Raw genomic sequence first — 18,827 nt, 5'->3', positions numbered from 1 at the left:
TAAGGTGCCAACAGAACAACCAAATCCCTACCTCACATTATACACACAAAATACCAGAAGGACTACAGATTTAAATGTTGAAATGAAAAATATTGGAAGAATTTTTAGGAGACTATAATTTTATAATGGGAGATCATAAGCAAAACAAGAAGCCTAGAAACCCTAAAGGAAATTACATATTTGACTGCATAAGCAGAAATTTGGGAAAACTTTCTGTAAAAGATGCATGATAGACTGGGGAAATATTTCCACATAAGTGACAGATTAAGATTAATATGGCTAATATACAAAGAGTTACCACAAATTCATCCCTACAAAACAGTCACACCCAATAGGCAACTCAAGAAATCTAAAATTTCAACAGTAATAGTCACCACCATTTATTTAGTACTTGCTATGGACTAGATATAGTTTTGGATACAAGTACATCTCTTTCAATCCTCATAACTTACCCTATGAAATAAATAATATCCCTGTTTTTCAGCTAAGGAAATAGGCTCAGAGGAATGAAGTAACTTGCCCAAGTCATACAGTGGGTAGTCACACATCTTAAACCAGGACGCAGACTCGGGTGAAATGACCCCAGAATCCTTGAACCATTATGCTTGTCTGCATTTCAGTAAAAGCATATGAAAGAGGGTCAAGTGTACATGTGGTCAGTAAGATGTAAAGCAAAGCAACAAGGTACCATAAGTCAACTGTCAATCAGATGGCAACAAACTGTCAATCAGAAGAGCAGTGACCTCTGATAACTGGCAAGAATTAGGGTCAATGAAAACTTCCATACATTATGGGTGGGAATGTGATTTGTTCCAGCCGTTTTTAGAAGGTAATTGCGTCATATTGATTAAAATTTTTTCAATGCATCTGGTAAAGAATCCGCCCGCAATGCAGGAGACCGGGGTTCGCTCCCTGGGTTGCGAAGATCCCCTGGAGAAGGGAAAGGCTGCCCACTCCAGTATTCTGGCCTGGAGAATTCCATGGACTGTATCGTCTGTGGGGTCGCAAAGAGTCAGACACGACTGAGTGGCTTTTCTTTTTCCTTTAACCCAACAGTGCTACTTCAAAGACCCCATCTCAAAGAACTAAGAGCACTGAGATATAAATAAGGGCATCCATACAACAGGTTTACTGTGTATGGCCTGTGGTAGCAGAAGAATGGAAATGACAGCCCATCAAAAGGAATGTGTGAATCACTTACAGAAGAGCTACACTCAGGAGCATTATGCAACTGTTAAAATGAGTCAGATATCTAGCTCTTAACCTCTGGCATGTCGATGATGTATTTCTTAAGCAAAAAGAGAAATTTTCAGAGTTATGTATATCATGATTACCCATTTTTGTGAAAATGAAACGTACAGAGGTGTTTAAATGATCATGAAAGAAAGGTGGAAGGACATGCAACAGGCTGAACAGTGAAAGTGAAAGTCACTCAGTAGTGTCCCAACTGTTTGCGAACCCCATGGACTATACAGACCATGGAACTCTCCAGGCCAAAATACTGGAGTGGGTAGCCTTTCCTTTCTCCAGGGGATCTTCCCAACCCAGGATCGAACCCAGGTCTCCCGCACTGCAGGAGGATTCTTTACCAGCTGAGCTACAAGGGAAGCCCAAGAATCCTGGAGTGAGTAGCCTATCCCTTCTCCAGGGGATCTTCCTGACCCAGGAATCCAACCAGAGTCTCCTGCATTGCAGGCGGATTCTTTACCAACTGAGCTATCAGGGAAGCCCTGCAGCAGGCTGCTATGGTTTAAAATAAAGGGTTTGGAGAAAGTTTGTACTTTATACATATTGGAATTGTTTTACTACTTATTGGAAACACTTTTTTTTTTTTTTTTTAGAACATACTCATTTCTAAGAAAAATAATGTATAATTTTAAGAAGCAAATAGGACTTCCCTAGTGGTCCAGTGGTTAAGAATCCACTGCCAATGCAGGGAACATGGGTTTGATCCTCCATCTTGGAAGATTCCAGATGTTGCAAGGCAACTAAGCCTGTGTGCTGCAACTACTGAAGCCCATGCTCCCTAGAGCCTGTGCTACACAAGAGAATCCACTGCAGTGAGAAGCCCACACTCGCCACAGGTAGAGAAAGCCTGTGTGTAGCAACCAAGACCCAGTGCAGCTAAAAATAAAATTTTTTTTAGAAAAAGAAGCAGTTGAATTGCAACTGGACTTTTTCATATTAGAATATGCTAATAGAAGAGTGATGATCAAAAAAGGGAGCAACAAAGAGTGGCAGTTGCTTACGTCCTACATGTTTAGGGTTGCCTTTGGAAGGTGCTTAGGTTCCAGGTGACTAGTCTTCAACCATTGGTTAGCCCACTGTCTGTAGCAGAGAAGGGGCTCTGCGATGCAGTGCCCTTCTGACAAAGACCTGTTGTCTCCCTGTATCTGTTCTTCCCAGAGTAAACACCACATTTCCCAGCCTCCCTTTCAGATAAATAGAACCCATTGATTCAGTTTTTGCCTGTGGGGTGTGAGCAACTCCTGGGATTGTCCTTGAAAGAGTATGTGCCCATCTCCTCCCTTCATTCTGCTGGGTAGAATGTGGGCTCGATGGCTAGATCTTGAACACATCACTTGATCCATGAAGGAGAAGGAGCTATGTATGAATGGTGATGGAGCCACAAGTGAGAAGGAGCCTGGGTGTATGATGAACATGGAGGCACCATACCAGGCCTAACCCGTTTACCTCTAAGCTTGCTTTAACTATAAATAAACTTACATCCTCTTTAAGTAATTGGTATTTAAGGTTTTCTTTTCCTCACAACTGAACCAACTTGCCCACAAATACTCTGATGGACATATTTCTTGCTCCTCGGAAGTAAGGCTATGACAAACCTAGACAGCATAAAGCTGGGGCATCACTTTGCTGACAAAGGTCCATATAGTCAAAAGTTAAATTTTTCCAATAGTCATGTACAGATCTGAGAGTTGGACATTAAGAAGGCTGAGTGCCGAAGAATCGATGCTTTCGAACTGTGGTGCTAAAGACTCTTGAGAGTCCCTTGGACTGCAAGGAGATCAAATCAATCAATCTTAAGGAAATCAACCCTGAATATTCATTGAAAGGGCTGATGCTGAAGCTGAAGCTCCAATACTTTGGCCACCTGATACGAAGAGTTGACTCATTGGAAAAGACCCTGATGCTGGGAAAGATTGAACACAAAGGGAGAAGAGGGCAACAGAGGATAAGATTGTTAGAAAGCATCACCGACTCAATGGACATGAGTTTGAGCAAACTCTGGGAGAGAGTGGAGGACAGAGAAGCCTGGTGTGCTGTAGTCCATGGGTCGGACTTGACTTAGTGACTAAACAACAACAGATTTCATAGAAACACAAAATTCCATTTGTTCTGATTTTATACTACTAAAACAACCTGCCCCCAGCTGGATTCACTGACATGAGGGCAGTGCTCTAGGTGGGTGTCTAGTTGGGTCATGAACCAGGCATATATCTCCCATCATAAATTAATAATTTGGCCCCTTGCTTTATTAGTTAGGTGCCCCTTCTTTGTATTCTCAGAATTCCCCACTGTTGCCTTTGTCTCCTCAATATCCATCCCCACTTCTTTTGATAACTGCACATTAATTGCCTGCTGGGTTTTCAGCCCTCCTCCAGTTCTATCCCTCTGCTGACTACCCATGGCTCCAAGGTGAACACATAACCCAAATTGACCTACCAGAGCCCTCTAGCCCCTTGGCCAGGGTGATTGGAAAGGAATGAGTATATGATCCAAGCCAAACCAAATTTTGGGAGGGTGGTGAGCGAATATTTTTTAAACAACAGCAAAAGGCATTTCCTTTTTTTAATTTGCTGAACTTAGAACTGAGAACTGCAAGCCTGGTACTGTTGGCAACCATCTTGCTACCACAAGATTGCCTATCTGAGAATGGAACCTACATGGCAACTAAGGAACAGAATCCCAAAGACATTTTTGTCTGCTGGATCCAGCCATGCCTGAAGCAAAACCAACCCTGGACATTTTTTATAAGTCAATAAATCCACTTTCTGCCTATTCAGTTTGAGTTGTCATCTCTTCACAAAGTGGACAGAATCCTGACTAAACCATTCCATTCACCTTATTACCAGCACCTGACACAGTACATGTTTAGGAAATATGAGATCATTTTGTAAAAGGCAAGCTAGAACCTGTTAACTCTAGCAGACTGAGCCATGGAGGTTTCTGCGTTGGCAAAGCTGAGGATGCTGGCAAGCTACTTAACCTCTCTAAGCCCACTTCTTTATAAAAAAGACCGGTAGCAACAGTCCATACCCCAAAGACTGAGTATTAGGAGAAAATGATGTGCACACAGTGCTGAACACAGGGCCTGGTACCTAGTACTCAGTAAATGCCAGTAATGGTGTTATTAAGGCAACAATTCCCTGAAAGCCTCAACCCAGACAGTCATTCTCTTGCTATCTTTTTAACCTCAACTTGCCAGTGTTCACAAGACACACTATTACTCCAACTCTTCTATAAGGAAAATCAATTCCTTATTTGCCCCATCACCCTTGGAGTGCTGGTAGCAGCAAAACACGTCACATTCCATTCTTCTCGTGGGCTGAGGTCCTTGGACAACACCTGCGCCAGTTGGCCTGTTAGCATATGTGGTAGGAAGCCTGGATTAAGGAGGTCCAATTCCTGTTAATAGAAATATGTCCTCCTTCATCTGTATCAGATCATACAGCCTGCGAGCCTGGGCACGTTCCAGAGGGTTGGTCAGATCGAGAACCAGCACTCCCACTGCTCCTCGTGTTAAAAATATATATATTTAATATAGAGTTAAGACCCTGATCCTTCACATAAATAAAAATAAAAGATGTTTTCCTATTCAGGTCTAATTCTGAATATCTCAGAAGCCCTTGCATCTCCTGCATTGGCAGGTGGATTCTTGACCACTAGCAATGCCTGGGAAGCCCAGGAGACGTAACAGACCCAGGTTCGATCCTTGGGTTAGGAAGATCCCCTGGAGTAGGAAATGGCAACCCACTCCAGTATTCTTGCCTGGAAAACCCCATGGAGAGAGCAGCCTGGCAGGCTATAGTCCATGAGGTCACAAAGAGTTGAACTTGACTGAGCACATGCAGTGAAGACCTTATGACTTTATCCCAGGTTGCCATCCTTAACTACCTTTAAGTCTTAGGGAAAGTAGCTGAAATTAGACCTAGTTGTTAGGCCTGGGAAATGGGCCAAAGCTGACTGCATCAATTGGCTAGTGCCGAGGGCCTCGGGGCACCCCGGGCTCATCCTCGTCACTCGCTGAGGCAACAGCAGCAGAACAGAAACACCCCAGTCACTGACTCAGCGCCTGGCCTCGCCTCTCTGAACAGGAGCTCTGACTTCCCAGGTTTGGAAGGTGCCTGGGACTGTTTGGAGCCGGGGAGAAGACAGTTCGCCCAGAAAAAGTATTCAAGTGCAGACACTGTTTTAGGTGGTCTAGGACTTCAGGCATACACAGATCAGAGTTTCAAAGCCTTCACAGGTTGGTAGGGAGGGAAGGCGGGATAGGACAGCCAACGAGCCCAGACTTTGATGACATGCTCAAAAGATAGCGACAACAGTCCTCACCCAGGTGGTGCAGTGGTACAGAATCTGCCTGCCAATACAGGAGATGCAAGAGATGCGAGTTTGATCCCTGAATCGGGAAGATCCCCTGGAGAAGGAAATGGCAACCCACTCCAGTATTCTTGCCTGGGAAGCCCCATGGACGGAGGAGCCTGATGGGCTACAGTCCATGGGGTCACAAAGAGTCAGACACGACTGAGCACACAAAAGACAGCAACAGCAGTCCTGAAAGCATCCCATCCTCAGAACGCGTCATCCCAGTGCACCATGAGCTGACATTTTAAAATACTCTACTTCTCCGTGACCAGCACAATTATACCGCAGTATATTCTGTGTATTTTACAGCATTCATTTTCCTGTGTGATCATTTGTGTTATACCACAACTTTCAAGAGAATTGACAAAGCAAGCATGAAATCAGAGTCCAGGGACACACACACACACACCACCACCACTGAGCTGATAGCCCAGGGAGCCAGCCCCAGGGGCGGGACCTCGCTGGGGTCTCCATGGCAATGGGAGGGGATGGCCCTCTTGAAGAGCCCTACAGAGGAAGTAGGTAGTTACATAGCTTCTTCCCATCACTTCCTGACCCAGAACAAGTGCTTCAACCACTTTGGGAGGTTTCATTATCTCTAACTATGGGAAAGCCTGCAATAATCAAAAGTGACTGTGAAAAAATTTCAAGAAACCTCAAGTCTATAACAGGCATCCTTGGCTTGGGCTGAAAAGCAAATCGATACCAAGTTGTTCTTAGCGCTTTGCCAAATGGGATGCAGTTTCCTCGTGCCTGGGGCGCCCAAAAAGGGAACGAGGGCTCAGGCTGTGTTTATGGCTCTCTGCCTGGATACCTCTCTGAGTTCCCTCTTTTAAGGCAAAGAGCTCTGCTGTAATAGCATTCTGTCCCCCAGAGCCTGGCCTCGCCTGCGTGAACCTGTTTCATGATAACTAGATACTCTTGGCTTCACTTTCTGTACTTGTCCTTGGGCCTACCAGCCTAAGAAGAAGTGGAACCTGCTCGTTCCCCTCCTCCTCTGCTTCTCTTATTCCGCGCTCTACCTTCCACTCAGAAAATTCGAGTCAAGCCTCCACATGCCCCGTACATGGGCCTTAACAGGAAACCACATCCTTTTATGCATCTGCAGGTCTCAGGACTATACAGAGGGTATCTTCAACACTGTCTCCAGCCCTGGCTCCTTCCCCCTTTTCTAGTCCTCGAGCGTCCACCTTCTCTTAACCCCTGCCTTCTGAAATTTCATATTCAAGCAGGCACTCAAGATATATCAAGACTCGTACAAGATAGTGACTTCCCTGGTGGTCCAGTAGCTAAGACTCCTCACTCCCAATGCAGGGGGCCCAGGTTCGGTCCCTGTTCAGGGAACTAGATCCCACATGCTGCAATTAAGAGTTCACATGCCACAGTGAAAATCAAAGGTCCTGTGTGCCGCAAATAAGACCTAGCATAGCCAATTTTTTTTTTTTTTAATTTTAAGAAAAACACTCATACAAGATAAAGGAATATAAGAAATTTGGAAACTTCACATGCGGATGGCTCCTAAGAACCTAAGTCAAGATGTAATATGACAGAACCAGGGGCCCAGTAATATGGGGCCCAGTGCAAAACAAAAATTAAGGGGCCTTTGTTAAGAATTTCAAGATGGTGACACCAGAGCATTGAGCCAAATTTGAGGGCCTCCTGAGCACGGGGCTCTTCGAAGTATGAGGCCCCATGACTGCACAGGCCACATGCCCAGGAATCTGGACCTGGTGGTATATTTCACCAAAATACCCCTTGGTTCCCAGACTAAAACACATACATGCCACCCAGTCTGCCAGCATTTGGTATCCTTATTACAACACAGGGTAATAACACTTTCTAGAGCTAGGAATGGAGCTAAGCCGTCTGCCTTTAATAGTTCAGTTAATACTCAGAGTACTCCAGCCATCACAAAGGAGGAAAACCAGGGTCCCTCAGTTTTTAGAGACCAAGCCTCATCCTTCAAACCCCAAATCTCTCAGCCTCAAAAGGAATGGGACCCATGATGGTGGACAGTAAGAACAGAGGTGTTACAGGCACTCAAACGCTCCAGGAGATTTTGATATAATAGAAAAATAACTTCTGTTTAGCAAACCCGTAGTACACACCAGGCACTGGGCTCTTCAGTTTACATGCACCTTCTCATTTGACAAGATTCTGGTGTGAATTATATTCTATAGACCTAGTACAAGAAGTTTCCCATACTTTATTTCTGTAGGTCACTTCATACTCTCTTGAGTCAACTAGCCCACACACAGCCCTATTCCCAGCCATGCCGTCTTTGTGACGCCAGAAAACCGAGGCACCTGTGTGGCAGTCACCACATGGAGGCCACACCACCTGCTCATGGACAGCATGGCCAAAGATTTTCCTCCTGGTGTCCAGGAACACTGGTCCTTACCTCGTCCCCCAGCTGACCTCAGATCTATATCTGGACCTTCAGCTTCTCCAGGCCCCCATGGTATATTTCAGCATTCCCCAAAAGGAAACATAAGAACAGGCAAGACGTAAGTCACCTCCATATTTGAACAGCCCCCAAACCTTGTCCCCTTCTGATTTCGAACTTTTCCATGACCTAGACAGGTGGGGAGAGGGATATAAGGGATTCTAGCCTCCTTTTGCTGAGGCTGGACTGGGAAGAGGAGCTGCTAACACCAGGGAATGGGTTTGTTTGGTTTTTGTTTCAGGGGCGGTTTTGGCCACTCTGTGGCTTACAGGATCTTAGTTCCCCAGCCAGGGGTCAAACCTAAGCCCATGGCAGTGAAAGTGCTGAGTCCTAACCGGACCACCAGGGGAATTCCCCAGAGGGTGTTTTTTATTTTCTTTTAATAACTTGACATGTTTCAGCAGATGAAGGAACATTAGCTGGAAGGAGGAGTCCCTGATCTAAGGTTCCATAGCCAGCAAATGGGCTGGAATTTGAAGCTGTTGCACTTGACCCATCAAACGTGGATGACCTGCTTCAGCATTGAAATCACCTTGGGAGGGTTCATGGAAACTTCTCAGGCCCCACACTGGCCTATAGAAGGATGATCTCTGAGAAGAATCTGTATTTTTTTTTTTTAAATATCCACATGTTCTAGAAGCTTCTGGAATTTATGTGTGGAATTTCTACTTGGAGTTCCAGCCACCCTCACAATGTTAAGTGTGGCTGACAGACTCTAAGTTGCCCTTACCATGGTCAGTGGCCACTGGCATTGACACTAAGTCCAAGTCAGCTCAGGCAGCCATAACAGAATACCACAGACCGGACAGCTCTAACAACAAAATGTATTCTCTCAAGTTCTGGAGGCTGGAAGTCCTGGATCAGGGTCACCAGCCCATGTGGCTTCTAGGAAGGCTCTGTTCCTGGCTTACAGGTGGCTGCCTTCTTGCTCTGTCCTCCATGTGTGTGTGTGAAGGGAGAGAAATCTCTGGAGCTTTTTCTTATAAGGACATGAATCCTATTAGATAAGAACCCCACCTTTATGACCTCACTAAACCTTAATTACTTCCTTTGAGAACCCATCTCCAAACCCAGCCATGCTGGAGGTTAGGTCTTCAACATGAATTGGGGGGTGGGATACAGACATTCATCTCATAACAACACCTTCGGGTAATCCTTTCCCCTGAAGTCAGACGTCGCCCTGAGGTGGGACTTGCAATTTACTTCTAACCAATGGCGTCTGGCCGAGAGGATGGGATGTCATTCTATGACTGTATTACATGGTTTAAGACACAGTCCCCCATCTTGGGGACTTGCCTGGTGGTCCAGCAGTTAAGACTCCACCCTTCCAATGCAGGGAGGACGGGTTCTATCCCTAGTCAGGGAACTAAGATCCCACATGCAGTGCAGTGTGGCAGAAAAAAAATTTTTTTTTAAAGATAACATCTCACTTGCTTCCCTGGTGGCTCAGATGGTACAGAATCCGCCTGCAATGCAGAAGACCCAGGTTTGATCCCTGAGTTGGGAATATCCCCTGGAGAAGGAAACAGCAACCCACTCCAGTATTCATGCCTTGACAATCCCATGGACAGAGCAGTCCATGGAGTTGCAAAGAGTCAGACATGACTGAGCAACTAACGCACACAACATCTTGCTAGCAAACTTGCTCTAGAGGCTCTTCTTGCTGGTTTGTTGAGGGAGGTGGCCATACTGGGAAAGCCATGTGGCAAGAAACTACACTTGGCCTCTAGAAGCTGAGGGCAGTTTCCAACCAAAGGAAGAGCGAGAGGCTGGGGCCTTCAGTCCTACAGACCTAGGAATTGAAATCTGCCAACTCCCCGAGTGACCTTGGAAACAGGTTCTTCCCCATTCTCGCCTCCAGATGAGAAAGCAGCCTGGTTAACACCTTGATTGTAGCCTTGTGGGCCCCAGAGAAGAGGAGTCATTTAAGCCATGCCTGGACCGCCAACCCACAGAAACAGATCACAAATGTATGCTGCTCCGAGCCACTCCCTCACCGGTCTTTTGTTACATAGCAATGGAAAACAAACGAACACATTAGACAATCCCACAGTCTCCCGTGACGAGGCTGCTGGACTGTTCCTCTTTTTACTACTTCTACCTAGAAGCAAGTCCTAAACTTACCAAGCAGGCCAAAGGACATGTATCAAATTGCCTGGTATGTTTTTTTTTTTAATTTTTTAAAGATTTCTTGATTATGAAAAGTGATAGATGTTCACTGTAGAAGTTTTGGAGACACACCAAAAAGAAAATAAAAATTACTGGGAATAATTTCCTCCCACCCCCTGAGATAACCACAGATAACATACTGCCAAACATCCTTCCTTCCCCAGCTTGGTTCTATGCAGAGAAGCTGAATAAAGTTACAGAGAAAGCTCTGTACTCTCTGTACAGACTGTTTTGTAACTTGCCCTTTCCACAGCATCAGCCCATGTTTTCTAAAGAATTTGAAGCATCAGAAGGATGAATTTGTTCCTGGTATTTTGGGATGTTGCCAGATCCCACTTTTAATGACTTCAGGGTCTTCCCAGGCTGGGCTTTGGCAAAAAGAGACTCATAAAGGAAACTGAGGCTACATAGCCTGTTGTCACCCAGAGATTTCTGCCTCTTCAAACTCCTCAGAACATTGTTGTTGAGCTATTTCCCCTAAGCTGTTACCTTTTGGAATTATTGCAAGAGCTCAGTTCATGTAAGCCGTAGTCTCACCCGTGATGAAAGGGGCCTAGAATAGGGGAAACCCAGCACCCCTCTGCCTGAGACCTGGGCAGCCCCCATCCATGGAGCCTGATTCTCCCCGGCTCCCACAGCAGCTGAAACTCAATTCCTGGAGGAACATCCTAGAACTTTAAGGGTCTGACATCTTTTAAATGTGACTAGGAAGATAGTGAGATGGAAAAGGAAGGCAGGAATCATTCATTCATTCAGTGAACTTTATCAAACCTCTGAAATACAAGCCTTGTGGAAGTACGTACAACACGGTCCCAATCCTAAACCATGCTTCTGTATTTGAATGTGATACAATGAACAGGTGTTACTTCTGTAATGGAAAAATAACACTTAATGAAGATTTTTTTTAAAAGGATGTCTGAGTTAGTTTAACATTTATAAACTCTGTTATTGTTCCGCTGGTCAGAATGGCCATTATCAAAAAAGTCTACAAACAGTGAATGCTGGAGAGAGTGTGGAGAAAAGGGAACCCTCCTCCACTGTTGATGGGAATGTAAATTGGAGAACATATGGAGAACAGTATGAAGGTCCTTTAAAAAACTAAAAATAGAGCTACCATGTGATCCAGCAATCCCACTCCTGGGCATTTACTCAGAGAAAACCATGACCTGAAAGGATACATATACCCCAGTGTTCACTGCAGCACTATTGACAATAGCCAAGACAAGAGTTCAGTTCAGTAGCTCAGTCGGGTCCGACTCTTTGCAACACCATAGACTGCAGCACGCCAGGCCTCCCTGTCCATCACCAACTCCTGGAGTTTACTCAAACTCATGTCCATTGAGTCAGTGATGCCATTCAACCATCTCATCTTCTGTCTTCCCCTTCTCCTCCCACCTTCAATCTTTCCCAGCATCAGAGTCTTTTCAAATGAGTCAGCTCTTCCCATCAAGTGGCCAAAGTATTGGAGTTTCAGCTTCAGCATCAGTACTTCCAATGAATATTCAGGACTAATTTCCTTTAGGATGGGCTGATTTGATCTCCTTGCTGTCCAAGGGACTCTCAAGAGTCTTCTCCAACACCACAGTTCAAAAACATCAATTCTTTGGTGCTCAGCTTTCTTTATACTCCAGCTCTCACATCCATACATGACTACTGGAAAAACCATAGCTTTGACTAGACAGACCTTTGTTGGCAAAGTAATGTCTCTGCTTTTCAATATGCTATCTAGGTTGGTCACACTTTTCTTCCAAGGAGCAAGCGTCTTTCAATTTCATAGCTGCAGTCACCATCTGCAGTGATTTTGGAGCCCCAAAAAATAAAGTCTGACACTATTTCCATTGTTTCCCCATCTATTTCCCATGAAGTGATGGGACCAGATGCCATGATCTTAGTTTTCTGAATGTTGAGCTTTAAGCCAACTTTTTCACTCTCCTCCTTCACCTTCAAGAGGCTCTTTAGTTCTTCTTCACTTTCTGCCATAAGGGTGGTGTCATCCGCATATCTGAGGTTATTGATATTTCTCCCAGCAATCTTGATTCCAGCTTGTGCTTCATCCAGCCCAGCGTTTCTCATGATGTACTCTGCATATAAGTTAGATAAGCAGGGTGACAATATACAGCCTTGACATACTCCTTTTCCTATTTGGAACCAGTCTGTTGTTCCATGTCCAGTTCTAACTGTTGCTTCTTGACCTGCATACAGATTTCTCAAGAGGCAGGTCAGGTGGTCTGGTATTCCCATCTCCTGAAGAATTTTCCATAGTTTGTTGTGATCCACACAGTCAAAGGCTTTGGCATAGTCAATAAAGCAGAAATAGATGTTATTCTGGAACTTGCTTGCTTTTTCGATGATCCAGCGGATGTTGGCAATTTGCTCTCTGGTTCCTCTGCCTTTTCTAAATCCAGTTTGAACATCTGGAAGTTCACGGTTCACATATTGTTGAAGCCTGGCTTGGAGAATTTTGAGCATTACTTTACTAGTGTGTGAGATGAGTGCAATTGTGCGGTAGTTTGAGCATTCTTTGGCATTGCCTTTCTTTGGGATTGGAATGAAAAACTCCTTTTCCAGTCCTGTGGCCACTGCTGAGTTTTGCAGAATTCTAGTTAGAATGGCCATCATCAAAAAAATCTACAAAAAATAAAAGCTGGAGGCAGTGTGGAGAAAACGGAACCCTCTTGCACTGCTGGTGGTAATGCAAATTAATATAGCCACTATGGAGAACACTATGGAGATTCTTTTAAAAACTAGGAATAAAACTACCATATGACCCAACAATCTCACTACGGGGCATATATCCTGAGGAAACCATAATTGAAAAAGACATGTACCCTCAATGTTCAGTGCAGCACTATTTACAATAGCTAGGACATAGACACAACCTAGATGTCCATTGGAAGATTGATGGATAAATAAGATATGATACATACATACAATGGAATATTACTCAGCCATAAAAAGGAATGTTTTGGAGTCAGTTCTAGTGAGGTGGATGAACCTAGACCCTTATTGTACAGCATGAAATAAGTCAGAAAGAGAAAAACAAATTTCAAATATTAATGCAAATATATGGAATCTATACAAATAGTAGTGATGAACCTATTTGCAGGGCAGCAATAGAGATGCAGACATAGAGAACAGACTTTGGACACAGAGGGGGAAGGGGAGAGTGGGACAAATTGAGAGAGTTACACTGACAGAAATACACTATCATTTGTAAAATAGATAGCCAGTGAGAAGGTGCTGTATGGGCACAGGGAACTCATCTTGGTGCTCTGTGACAACCTAGAGGGGTGAGATGGGCTAGGGAGCAGGGGGAGATTCAGGAGGGAGGGGACGCATGTGTACTTGTGGCTGATGCACATTGTTGTACGGCAGAAGCCAACACAATATTGTAAAGCAATTATCCTCTAACTAAAGATTTTTAAAAAGACAAAAAAAGATAACAGGTGTGTTTTCCTCAGATGTCTTTTTTTCTTTTTCCTACAAGTAATTATCACTTTTATTGAATATTTTCTTAGAGACCAGGTTTTCTCAATTACTTTATTCTAGAGGGTTTGGGTCTTTTTTTAAGTATTTATTTTTATTCATTTATTTGGCTGCACCAGGTTTTAGTTGCAGCATGGGGGATCTAGTTCCCTGACCAGGGGTTGAACCTGGGCCTTCTGCATTGGGAGCATGGAGTCTTAGCCACAGGACCACCAAGGAAGTGCTGAGGATTCAGGTTTTAAACTCTATTCCTTTCGATAAATTTTTTAAATGTGTATTGTGTGTTTATTGTCTATTTAACCATCATACTCGTTTTCTGATTTTTATTCCACAAGTGACAAAATTTTATTACATAGAAATTTAAAGTTATACCAACTAAGAAAAAGTTCAGCCAAATACAGCATGTTCCCATCTCTTACTATTTCACAATCTCTTTATAAATATAGAGCAATTGGGGGGGGGTGAAGGAAGATTTTGGTTTTACTTCCGTTCTTTTTATTCTATTAAGTTCTAGGAAAAGAAATTAAAATATTTTGAGAAACTGAGATTCATTATCTCATGTTGATGAATTAAGGATGATTTTTAAATTTTCACCTTTATGCATTATGCTTTTTTATACATTTCTTTAAAAACTTAACCATGCATATGCATTATTTTTAAACCAGAAAAACTTATTTTATAAAAGAAAGCCAAATATATATGTAAAAGGATATTTATGATATTGTTCATACAATAAGAAACAATGACAGACAACTAAAATGTCTGTCAACAAGGGAATGGAATAAATTATGATACTTCCTTAAATGATGTAGCAATTTGAAAAAATCAAGGTAGACACGTGAAAGAACTTGGAAAAAATATTAAAGCAAATGTCAGAAAAATAAGTTCTCATTTTTGTAGGGTGGGAAAGAGTTTATTTTTTTTGGAGTGCAGCTGCTTTACAATGTTGTGCACCAGAAGTTCTAAGAGGAAGAAAGTGTCACCAGCAAAGCCCATTAACAGTTCCTAGGAAATAAAAATAGAATCTGGGTAATAAAGTCTAACCTTTTCTTTGTCCTTTGTGCTTGGTCTAGTTTTACGTGCTCATAGCACGGCGGCATTCAGCAGCCCGCACCCACACAGCACTTCAGACAAGAGTTCTGGTGCGAAATGGCTGCTTCAATATCTCGGCTCAGCCGAGGGGCTGCGCACCACAGGCAATTCAAGATGGCGGCGGCGGGCCGTGTGCAGAGACTCTGCGCTCGACACTCTGACCCCTGAGCTCCCCGCACTCCCTACAGATAAGAACCCTATAAAGCATCCCACTCACAGCCTGAGAAGGAGAGGGAGCTGTGTACTCTAGAGTCCAAGCTCTTCGCTCTCAATTCTCTGATGGAATTATAAAGCTTTCCTTTGCTTCTGAATGGAATTCGATCTCTTTTTGGCTCCAAAGACGTCAGGCCTCCGAGGACAAGTACCCTTGTTGGGAATGACTCAGAAGAATCAGTGAGAAAAGCCCATCAGTTAACAGATGCTGGGGGACAGACTGTTACTTTTAATGCTTACCAACATAACTCTATGTTGCTTGAGTTTGTTAAAAAAAATTTTTGTGCGTTCTATGTATTTTTCAAATACACGAATGTTATCCACATGTGACTAATAATGGATAGACACACTTCTCATACACAAAGAATTTTCTCATGTCATTATAAAACAATACAAGAGTTACATAGTTTTACCAGTGATTTTATGGTGGTAGCTGTGTTTTCTTGATTTAATTTTAGATTTAAATGCAGGGCAATAGTGCATAAATAGTAAAAGAAGATAAATCAAGCCAGGAACAAGTAAACAAACAAGAAACTAAAAAAATTAATATATGGAACTCAACAATTAGAATATTTGCATGCACAAGCCATACAAAACATACAGCTATTAAATACTAACTTCAAATTGTTAATTTGAATTGAATTAAATTGAACTGAATACTAATTTCAAGTGACTGAAATGACCTAAAAGAACATGGCACAACATCATATTGTGTGTTCAATTTCTTATAATGATTAAAAAAATGGAGACATAAACGATAATTTTTAACAACCAACAAGGACCTACTATTTAGCGCAAGAAACTATATTCAACATTATGCAATGACCTATACAAGAAAAGAATCTGAAAAAATATATTTTTATATATGTATCTATATGTATGAATTTGTTAAAATTATACATAATTTTTTAATTATAAAGTTGTCTTTATATGATGAATATTACTTTTCTGTATATATTCACATAACACTTTTTTGTCACCACGCCATGTGGCTTTCGGGATCATACTTCCCGGACCAGGGACAGCACCCCAGGCTTTGCAGTGAAAGCACTGAGTCCTAACCACTGGACAACCAGAGAACTCCCACATAACACTATTTTTTTCTTCTTAAAATTTTATTTATTTGTTTCCTGGTTGTGCTGGGTCTTCATTGCTCTGCATGGGCTTTCTCTAGTTGTGATGAGTGGCGGCTCCTCTTCCTTCTGGCCCATGGGCTTTTCATTGCAGTGGCTTTTGTTGTTGAGCACAAGCTCTAGATGAGCCGGTTTCAGTAGCTGTGGCTTGCACGCTCTGGAGCGCAGGCTCAGTAGTTGTGGCACACGGGCTTCATTGCTCCGTGGCATGTGGAATCTTCCTGGACCAGGGATTGAACACATGTCTCCTGCACTGGCAGACAGATTCTTACCCACTGCACCTCCAGGGAAGTCCTAACACTATTTTTAATGCCTGCATAAAATAGGACAATTAAATCCTTTCTAATTTTTTTTAATTATAAACATTCTTAAACATTAACCTTTGCTCATTTTTCCATTTGATTCTTCTATGAATTCATCCTAAGGGGGGGGGGTCGGATAGGGAAGTTGGGGGATATACATTGTTTGGCAGTTTTCAGATGGCTCAGTGGTAAAGAACCTGCCTGCCAATGCAGGAGATGTAGGGGACTCCAGTTTGAACCCTGGGTCAGGAAGATCCCCTGAAGAAGGAAATGGCAACCCACTCCAGTATTCTTGCCGGGAAAATTCCTAGGACAGAGGAGCCTGGCAGGCTACAGTCCAGGGGGTTGCAAAGAGTCGAATACAACTGAGCAACTCAGCATGCAATATTTTTGTGAGAATAAAGTAAAATAATGTTTGAAAAGAACGTTATTTCCATAATTGTTTTCTCCCATTGGACTCAGACCAGATCTAAAGAACTCTGAGGGTTCAACCAATGTGTATCAGTTGCCAGGGCTTGGACTGACCCCTGAATGGGGCGTGAACCCTGACCCTGACCTCAGAGAATTCACAGTCCTGAGGGGAAAATGGACACAAGTAATTACCAAAAAATGCACCTCAGGTCACAATGGAAGGGCAGGGTCAGAAGTGGTATATGACACTTCTCAAAGTCCAGCCTGCACACAGATCCCCTGTGCATCTTTTGAAAAGCAGATGTAGATTCAGTAGGTCTGGGATAGAAATTGAGATTCTACATTCCTACCAGTTTGGGCTTCCCTTGTGGCTCAGCTGATAAAAAATCCGCCTGCAATGCGGGAGATCTTGATTCAATCCCTGGGCTGGGAAGATCCCTTGGAGAAGGGAAAGGCTACCCACTCCACTATTCTGGCCTGGAGAATTCCATGGACTGTATAGTCTGTGGGATCGCAAAGGGTTGGACACGACTGAGCGACTTTCACTTTCACTCACTCACCAGTTCCCCAGTGATGTTCCAAAGTGTGGTCATTTGCAGAACACGTTTTGAGTAGCAAGAGTATAAACAGAAGATAAGCAAATCTTTCCAGATGCCCGAGAAGAATTTTAAAAGATAATTATGAATTTTCCAGGCAGTTAATGAGGGGAAGGGTACAACCTGGCAGAGAGAACAGTTAGTGCAAAGGTGCAAAGGCATGAAACAGCATGGTTTGTCTGAAGCACCAAGTCCAAAGTGTCGGTGGCAGATTAGAAAGATCCTGCCCTTAGGAGCAGCCATGGTGATGGAACCGAGGAGGAAGAGACATCAGGGTTAATTCACAGGCTGGATAACTGACCAGATACGGGGGGAAGCAGAGGTGGGCACGCATGATAGGGGAAAGGTTGCCGCTTCCGAAAGAGTAAATAAAGAAGTAATGAGTTCAATTTGAAGTTCAAGGAGTTGGAGGTGGAGGAGTCAGAAGCAGTAAGACACTAGTGGAGCCCTCTGGGGAAAGACCAGAGCAGGAATGGTCAAGTGGTCAAAGCCCTGGTCTGGGAATGGAGAAGGATTTTCCAAGCCAAAAGAACAGTCCCTCTTTGAATCTCAGAACCACCACTTTGTTGCTGTTCAGTTGCTAAGTCGTGTCCAACTCCTTGCGACTCCCTGGACTTTGGCACGCCAGGCTCCTCTGTCCTCCACTATCTCCCAAGGTTTGCTCAAATTCACGTCCTTGAGTCACTGATGCTTAACCATCTTATCTTCTGCCGACCCCTTCTCCTTTTGCCTTCAATCTCTCCCAGCCTCATTTCGTGTCAGGTGGCCAAAGTAGTGGAGCTTCAGCTTCAGCATCAGTCCTTCTAATGAATACTGGGGGTTGATTTCCTTCAGGATTGACTAGTTGGATCTCCTTGCAGCCCAAGGGACTCTCAAGAGTCTTCTCTGGCACCAAAGTTCAAAAGCATCAATTTTTTGGTGTTTAGCCTTCTTCAAATTTTAATATATATACATATGTTATGTAATCCTGGAGAAGGAAATGGCAACCCACTCCAGTATTCTGGCCTGAAGAAGTCCACGGACAGAGGAGCCTGGCAGGTTACAGTCCATGGGGTCGAAAAGAGTCGGACACAACTGAGCGATTATCATTCACTCATGTTATATAATGGGCTTCCCAGGAGGCACTAGTGGTAAAGAATCTGCCTGCAGTGCAGGAGATGTAAGAGACATAGGTTCAATCTCTGGGTCAGGAAGATCCCCTGAAGGGGGGTCATAGCAACCCACTCCAGTATTCTTGCTTGGAGAATCCAATGGCAAGCTACAATCCATAGGGTTGCACAGAGTTGGATACTACTGAAGCAACTTATTTTATTGTTATTATATAGTAATATTATTTGTTATATAATAAATGTGTTTAATATGTGTATGTGTT

At 43.5% G+C, this 18,827-nt stretch overlaps 1 long non-coding RNA gene across 1 annotated transcript; it reads left to right on the top strand.

The window, feature by feature from the left end:
* Positions 1-1,862: 1,862 nt before the first annotated feature.
* LOC145526550 (uncharacterized) lies at positions 1,863-15,672 on the top strand. Its single transcript, XR_014068985.1, has 2 exons — positions 1,863-13,943; positions 14,782-15,672. It is a non-coding gene; the product is annotated as an uncharacterized LOC145526550 (long non-coding RNA).
* Positions 15,673-18,827: the final 3,155 nt, after the last annotated feature.

The sequence above is a fragment of the Giraffa tippelskirchi genome, chromosome 11 (assembly GCF_054371585.1).
Source record: "Giraffa tippelskirchi isolate mGirTip1 chromosome 11, T2T-mGirTip1v1.2.pri, whole genome shotgun sequence".
Taxonomy (NCBI): domain Eukaryota; kingdom Metazoa; phylum Chordata; class Mammalia; order Artiodactyla; family Giraffidae; genus Giraffa; species Giraffa tippelskirchi.
Note: the sequence above shows the minus strand (reverse complement) of the source record. Positions and strands in the feature narration are given on the sequence as shown.